The sequence below is a fragment of the Gadus chalcogrammus genome, chromosome 21 (genome assembly GCF_026213295.1).
Source record: "Gadus chalcogrammus isolate NIFS_2021 chromosome 21, NIFS_Gcha_1.0, whole genome shotgun sequence".
In the NCBI taxonomy this organism is placed as follows: domain Eukaryota; kingdom Metazoa; phylum Chordata; class Actinopteri; order Gadiformes; family Gadidae; genus Gadus; species Gadus chalcogrammus.
Window position 1 is genome coordinate 9,175,743 of NC_079432.1, and position 8,747 is coordinate 9,184,489.

General features: G+C 43.6%; 1 long non-coding RNA gene across 1 annotated transcript in view; it reads left to right on the forward strand.

Moving 5' to 3' along the window:
* LOC130374617 (uncharacterized) overlaps positions 1-7,818 on the forward strand; it is a 73,124-nt gene extending 65,306 nt beyond the window's left edge. The window contains exons 3-4 of the long non-coding RNA XR_008893634.1: positions 7,060-7,137; positions 7,742-7,818. This is a non-coding gene — a long non-coding RNA (uncharacterized LOC130374617). The remainder of the gene's footprint in view (positions 1-7,059; positions 7,138-7,741) is intronic.
* Positions 7,819-8,747: the final 929 nt, after the last annotated feature.

Below are 8,747 nucleotides of genomic sequence, written 5' to 3' on the forward strand. Positions count from 1 at the left end.
ATGACCAGTTTGTAGGAGCAGTGTTAGTGGCAGCTGCTAGTAACACAATCACACTCGATCACCATCCACCATGTTTACCTGACCCAAGTGTTCGACCAGGTAAACATGATAATAATGTTTACGTTATATGTTCAAAGCATATTCAAGTTAGGTTCAAGTTTGTGTTTTACTGTGTTTATTAATGTTATCTATGAAACCCTTTTTATTTATACGCAAACTATTATAGTACTATTTTGTAATTTAGCAGAAACTCTGTCACAGGGACTCATCTTGATTTTGGAGCAGGTAAAGGCAAGGGCATCTCAGGCTCTTCAGTTTAGGTTAGGGACATTGGGGATCGAACCCAGTACCTTTCAGACGAGGGGCACTATGCTGGTATTCAGACCCCCATTAGGCATACAAAGATATCTGGGAATAATAAACATATCTCAATTCAACCAATGATCAGTTTGTACATACACTCATCGAACTCCCTTCAACTATAGCCCTACTATTCCCCCCCTGTGTGTGTCTAACAATGAAGTTATTATACCTGCTGACTCTGGTTTTGGCTCAGACAGGCGTGAGGGTGATGACTATTAAACCCCAAATAAAGACGGCATCCCCCCCACTTCCTCAACCCCCTGTTCCCTTGTTGCCACGGCAGCCGGCTGGCAACCCTCCAGACACCAAGCCGCTGATGAAGCTGAAACTCAAACCCACCCACCTCCCAGACCTACCTGGGGTTCACGCAACTAAATGAAATACCTCCCTCCTTCTCCGTCTGCTGCCAGTGGCCCAGAAGTCATCCCGCCTCCCTCGCTGGTACAGAAGCGCCAACACAACGCCCACGCACTGTAGCCTCCACTGATGAATATCATTCACCACGGGCCCGCGACTCCTCCCTCAGAGCCACAATGAGAGGATCCCTCATCAGCCTCTTCCTCTGATTGCCTTTCCTCTGACTCACTCAAGTTCTCTCTCTCTCTCTAGCTCCCTTTCGTCTAGCATTCTCTCCATCTCTTTCCCCCTCTCATGTTATCTCTTTATCTCTTTCTGTCACTCACTCACTCTCACACACACCTCAAACTCTCTCTCACTGTTGCACGCTCACTTTCTCACACTGTCACCTTTTGACAGTAGAAGATGCTGTGTGTGTGTGTGTGTGTGTGTGTGTGGATGTGTGTGTGTTCCCCCTCTTTGACTTTCATTCACCAGTCACTGAGCTACTGAAACCTGGTGAGGACGTGCCGATCATCAATTGCTGTCTCCGCAACCATGGCGTAAACGTCATGCGCTGTATTCATCACATTGAATGAACAGATGTCCTGGTGTTGCATTTAGGAGACGGACAAGATGAAAGAGGGTCCATTATAGGAACAGGGACATTTATTTCATTCCGTTTGTCACTAATTATCTTGGGAATTCTACTCTAGTTTTGGAGAACATTGGAAACTGTCTTTCAGAAATGGCCGCAGGTTTCTCCAAATTGTTTTGGGGCGATGCCTGCTCGGATAAATTGCTCTCCCAGTACTGCCGGCTGAAGGGTGTTTTGAGGTAAACAAGTGTACTCTTGTTTATTCAGAGACGGAACGAGTGAGGACGCAGTACAGAATGTTCCCTGTGCTTTAGCAGAATCTGTGAGGGGCTGACGTGGTGAAAGTATAGAAAGTTGAAACTGTGTGAAATATTTTTCAGGGCCTGACTTGTTATGATGCAAACAAAAGACAGAGGAGAAAAACTTAATTCACCACATGCAAGAAAAGTGCTGTCACTCCGGTATTGACTCCCTGCTGAAGGGTGCTGGGTTTGAATCCCATAGTCTGACGTCTAGCCTAATAGGCCTCCTATAGATCCAACCGAACCATTGGTGTCCCGACTAATGAGTCAACTTTTTTATTCGGCTTGAAGAAGCCGCCGAAATTATTCAGAATTAATGGAAAGTCAAACGATGTCTGGCTCCATGTAAAGGAAAAATAACTCCCAGCCTCCATCCCCGTGTTTGACTCCTAAAAGATGACATCATTCTTCGTACAGCGACAGTTTTCAATGTCCAACGTTTCGTGACGCTCCCCGAGAGTGCATGTATAGCGTTGAGGTGAGGCGGCACCGTTCAGTGGAAACCCGGCCAGAGCCTCCTCCTCAGCTCCTTAAAGCGATGCGTCAGAAATCACACGGTCGCTCTGGTTCAAAGCATCTGCTAATTGACAAAAAAAGCAGAAAATAGCAGTCCTTGTCCTCTATCTTTCTGCTAAATGTTTTGATTATTTATGAAGCAGCTTTCCCACCTTTGGCCCCTCACACTTCATGCATGATGAAGAGAGGGCCACAAATATCCCCGGGGGGGGGGGGGGAGGAAGTGAAATGTGAGGGGGTGGTGTTCTTGTAAATTTTTCATAGGTCAAATCATTCCTCATCAATTAGTCATGGAGTCACGAAAGGCGGCAAACATCTATGATTGCGCTGTCCTAATTACGCTGCAATCAAAGGGAATGCTTGATCCAGCTGTTGCGCCGTCTCACTCTGTCTCAGTGTGTTCCACTGATGTTCACGCTGGAGCTCATTATTTGTAATTAAGAGTTTCTTTAAGGCATAAACAACAACAACATTCATGAAATCAGATTTAATGTTATATATATTAGGCGTCGGCATGTTCACTGGAGTCATCATCTTTTTTGAAGTTTGAGATGTGCACCGTGAGTTCAGAGGCTGTGGAGAATGGACCGATTCAATCAAGCTTTGGGGTGACTTTGGTTATATTTTTCTACAGCAGCTAAATGTAAATATATGCAAAAAAACAAATGCAAAATATAAATAGAGAATTTCCCAGAATTCTTTGAGGCAATTACACACATCCTTGTCAAATCAATTCATTGATTGTGCGTAGAAAGTGGCTATTGTGAATCCTCTTTGATGGTATTCGATTTTTTTGTATTCCATTGTTTATTTGTCCTATTGCTTTTTTATTTACCTCTAATCAGGGTTAACATGGCACCCGTCAAAAAGGCCATGGAGGATGACGACCCACTGGGCTCTCTAGTCAAACACAATCTCTAATCTCATAATCATCAATCAGACGCTGCCAGAGACGGTTCCGACCAATAGAGATAAAGTGAACCTTTGGGGGGTGCTGGGAGAAGTGTGCGCCTTGATGTACTCGATTGCATGCTGTCGCCACTGAACGTAAAACGTCAGTAAACTCAGCACACTAGGAAATCATGACGGCTACTCCAAACCAAAAAGCTTTACACAAACCAAAGTTCCAGGGAATGCTGGCATGGCAGCACCAGCAAGATTCATTTGCCGTTCTTGTTCAACAGTCTGTGACTGCTTCAAAGCATGTATAGAGGGTTTGTCTCCCCTGCCGCTTCCATGATTACATGTGTTCCTCCCAGGAGGGATTGTCTGGTACATGGTTTAAACAGTTTAGTGTAAACCATGCTTAGTAACCCACCCTATCCCATACCCACACATCTTGGCTCCAAATGTTGACGCTGTAAATGCTGGGGAATCTTTTCAGAAATGTTTTTTAATAATTATATATTTATATATATATATATGTAATAGTATTAGTATTCTTTTTATATGCCCAGCTTGAGAGCTGTCAAGGCTTAATGGTATGGAAGACTTTAGAGGTTCTCCATGACTTCACAGCCAGGACATAGTCATATACACACACATGTATGTGCATTCATTTATACATACATTCATAAATAAATATATCTGTGTGTGGCCCGACATATACACACACAATCTCTCTCTCTCTCTCTCTCTCTCTCTCTCTCTCTCTCTCTCACACACAAACACAAAGACCGCTGTTCGTTATGCATAGCAGCAGCTCCTGCAGAGTCGAGGAGGGGTCTGAGGGTTACCAGAGTGATCTCAGCCTGGGCCAGGGGGGACGCTCAAGGTCAACAGGGTCTTCTGAGAGGGGAGCGCCACTCGGGGAGGCAGTGGGATTGGGAAAAGAGGAAGGTTACGATTAGAGCGGGAGACAGCGATAGAGAAAGGCAGCCAGACAAAGAGAGAGAGGGATTGTGGTGGAATGGTGAGAGATAAAGTTATAAAGAAAGACAGACAGAAAGACAGACAGGCAGAGAGAGAGAGAGAGAGTAGTAGCATGTAGAGAGAGAAAGTTATAAAGAAAGAGACAGACAGACGGACAGGCAGAGAGAGAGAGCGACATAAGTGGAACGACGAGACAGAGTCCGACGGAGAGACAGAGAGGGAGACGAACAGTGAGAGAGAGAAAGAGGGGAAGAGAGAGAGGGGTAGGGAGGGGAACCCAAGGAGAAGTGCTCAGAGCCCACACGTTCCCATCCATCTGGTGACAACATGTTGCGAGCCATTGTCTGTCGTTCTCAGCATGCTCTGCCAGCGCCCGGCCCACGCCGGCCAGATGAACCCTCTGGGCCAGAGGTTTTTAAAACAAGACACAACGACAATCCAGCCATTGCCGTCGCGTCTTTTATTCATTATTTACCAACGGCCGGCCCTTCGCTCGCCAAGTTTCAAACAAGCATTGTTTTCAGTTGACTCGTCGCACCGTGACTTTTTAACAATCTCTCTCCCCCCAATTGCGTTGTTTGTTTACTTGGAGTCGGGCAAGGTCAATCTACGTGTTCCGGTGTTCCAGACGCCACTATGCCAATTCGATTTGGCCGATGTTTTTTTCTTTTTTTCTTTTTTTTTCCCGAGGCCAGATGTCATGAGGACGGTTGAGGCGGGAAACGCTGGTTGTTCTTTTGTTTCTCGTTTGTTCCTGAGGCTTGAGACGCAGGCGTTATACCAAGGATAACGGATACCAAGACGTACAGGGGGGGGGGGGGGCAGATGAAAGATACTGGGTCTGATCCCCCCATGGCTGGTATATAAGTGGGGCGACATCCTTTAGCAAGAGGTCATAACCCTTAAACTAATAAAGTACAAAGTCCTATTTATTTCGAATCAATTGGGATCAAATGACTCGTACAGAAAACTTAATTTAAAACCGTAATGCCAGAGGATGTTTAGGGATGTTTTATTTTTATATCTAAATCTATACCGTGCCTCCTCCTGTGGAAGAAAACTATATAAACAAATGATAAAATGCAGAGATTGAAATGTGATGAGTTATACAGTATAAACCAGCGGTTTTCCGCTGCTACACCCGAGTGCGTTATGTAAATACCCCTGCATAAAACATCCAGTCGCTGTGTCATCTTGCCTGCATTCCTGTGGGCGGATATGGCTGATGCATACAATTAGCTCCACAACATTAATGCATAAATAATGACCCCACAGGAAGAAAACTGACAAGGCAGGTTCGTCACAAAAAATGTAAAATACATTATGTGCATCGTACTAAATCAACAGTTTTATCTCTCTCTCTCTCTCTCTCTCTCTCTCTCTCGCCCTCGCCCTCGCCCTCGCCCTCGCCCTCGCTCTCGCTCTCGCTCTCTCTAGCTCTCTCTCGCTCTCTCAGCTGTATTGCTTGATTTTGTTTATTAAAAAAAAATATGTTGGAAATATAGAAATATAACAAAGTGAGTCACAGTCACTGAGAATCACTGAATGTAACTGAATCTCAGTGTGTTTGTGTGAGGGTTTGTGTCTGATAAATATACTGTAACCGTGCAATTATAATGAAAAACACTTGGGAACTGGATGTTCTGTGTACAAAGCGTCTTGAGCAGTGGGGCAGTAATGTTGTGAAGTAGGCTGCATGTGAGTGTGTGTTCGTTTGAAAACTTTGTGTGTATTGTGAATGTGTGTGTGTGTGTGCGCGTTTGGGGTAAATCCAAACACTTAGATTCCCTTATTGATTATTTATTGTTTACGTTGCTTTTCCGATCTTCGCATGAGCAACCAGTCCCTACGATACTTAGTTTGAAGAAATCGCCTGTGAATAATGGACTGAGGAATCAAAATGAATCACACACACCTTGAATGCTTTATGATGGTGTTGTGCGTCATTGCCTACATTGCAGTAATCCATATTCCCCAATTTATTTGCCCTTGATTGATTACCCTTATGCGGCTTATATGGTTGTGTTATGTGGTTGAAAAATCCTCTTTTCTCTATTCTGTTGAATAAAATCAACTCAAATGATAGTATGACTAGCAGTTCTAATCCTGTTAGGCGTTATTCAGTTAGTTGTTAATAGTCCGACTATATAATAGAACATAACCTATAAATCTCTGTAAATAATCAGGAATCACACCAAAGATTTGAATAAACGGTCATAAATCCACCAAATCATGTTTAACACGGTGAATCAATGGGGAATCGAACAAGCAACTTAAATGGTATCCAATCAGAGGCCAGGAAGTCCATGATGGACACGAGACCCTTTCGGATTTATGACACGCTCCTTAGCAACCTCGGCTTGTTTCCTGGCAACAACCGTACTGGCCAATCTTCAATTTCCCTGTGAAAACATGCTTTTAAGGGGTGGGTCTGCTGGACCCCGACAGATGTGTCAGGGAATACCTCATCCTTACGAGTCATCCCAGCACCTGCGCCGTTTAACGACACATTCGCCTGTTCACATTCTACATCCCGTTAAACTTGCAGGTGCATCTAAAGTCTACAGAGCCGTCTGAAAGATAAAACCCTTTTTCATCAGTCCTCCTGAAAGGTTTCCTGTGATCCTGATAGCCGGTCGTTATCGTTAGGGCTTGGGCTGAGCGGACCCAAAGCGCATCTAGCTTTTAAATATCCAAGCAGTTGGATGCAGTCGAAGGGTTTTATTATTATGATTGTTATGATTATGATTATGATAATGAGCATGATTATCAGTATGATCATGATGATGATTATTTTTATACTCTTGCATCCTTTCAAATAACTTTGAAAAAGGCTCAGTGAAGTGGGGGTCATTGTACAAAGTTCACAGTTACTGTAGTTATAATGTGAGAGCTATGATTGAGGTTCATTTTTTAGAAACGCAATAGCCATCCATTATGATTGGTGAGTCAAACGGGCTATTAGAATATAATGGAGTGTATGAACCAACATAGATTTTTGACCATTTATGACTGTTCAGGGCATCTCTTCCTTGATCTGTTTGGGTTAACCATCTTTTTCTTTCACAATAGCAACAGCGGCAGCGACCCGCCCACAAAGCTACTTCCGTTTTGGGCACTTCACACAAGGACCTCGGGGACAAAGACATGGTAAGGAGGTCCTTGCAGTGCTCGGGCCCTGTCTTCATATGACCATTTTGCTGATTATATACTGTAGAGAAAATGACAATGGGGAATTTGTTGTTTGGTATGTGTAGAGTGTTTGCAGACATATCAACTAAACTGCACACACTTCAGATGAATGCAAACCCGCACACACGCAAACACACACATAAAGACAGTGTTACGGTTATATATAACATGTTTTATGTTCTCGAATGTTTGCAGGCGCAGGCATACACCTACACACACACCTACACACATAAACACACACACTAAACACATAACCGTCTACACACCTACAAACATCACACATAACCACATACACTTACACACATAAACACACACATTAAACGCATAACCACCCACACACCTACAAACAACACACATAACCACATACATCTACACACACACACACACACACACACACACACACACACACACACACACACACACACACACACACACACACACACACACACACACACACACACACACACACACACACACACACACACACACACACACACCCATGCTGTTCTCTGACCCGACATTTCCCGTTCCACCTTTCCTCTCCCTGAACTCTACGAAGCAGGGTTCTTGAAGCAGCCACAGAAGACCATCTTGCCTTCAAGCGGTTTTCAGAAGCCATCGAGATGGAAACAGTGGAGGTGAGAAAAGGCTCAATGAAATAACCACATCAATAATTAAAAGATGTGATCCATTGTCGAATCAAATGCGCCTTCCTCATCGGGTGTTAGCCTACATAGGAAACGACTTGGGCAGCTCAGAAAGGTCATTCACCTGGTGGGAAATGTCACTGCCTGGCACTACAGAGCCAGGTAATTGGTTGAATTATCTGGGATCTTCATGGTGGTAACGGGCCTTACATTACAGCCAGCTATGGCCTTGCTCCTAATTAGCATGCGAACACCTCATCTCTTTGAAGCTGCTCTGATCTATAAAGTCTCTGCATTTACCATCAGTTTTACCAACGATTTAAGGCTTTAAAGATACCGTGCGTTTTGCTGGAAGTTTCAGGAAAAATATGTTTCCGGGCAAAAGTGGGTTCTGCCCATTTCCCGGAATAACTACATTTCCCATGAGCGCCGGTAACGTACAGTTTGTTGTGATCTTGCTGATGCCTGCGTTTGCTCTAAGTAGTGAACAGCTGTCGGCAGGGTAAATTTAGCAGTGAAACGTCAAATGGTCATAACAGTCTGACGCATTAAAATATGATTTGACACTGATAGCTAAAGAGCTAGGAAAACGTGTGATAATGGACCACTTGATTAACACTTAAATTGTATCTTAATTGTGAATTTACATTTAATGCATTTCAATCTTTCAGTAGTCAATGGACGTGAACACTTTACATTTACTGATAACAATTTAGCGCTGCTCAATTAAAGGTTATAATATTTGACTTTAAAAACGTAACGCCTGTGAATTAAACACATGTTAACTGTGTGACTACATTCAATGTCTAAAATTAGAATTAACAATCTGTTCTAGTCTTCTTCCACTATGAAATGAGGTCAGTCCACGCAGAAATAACTTCCATCCTCTGCGTTTAGATTCAGGTAAAGAAAGGTATGTTT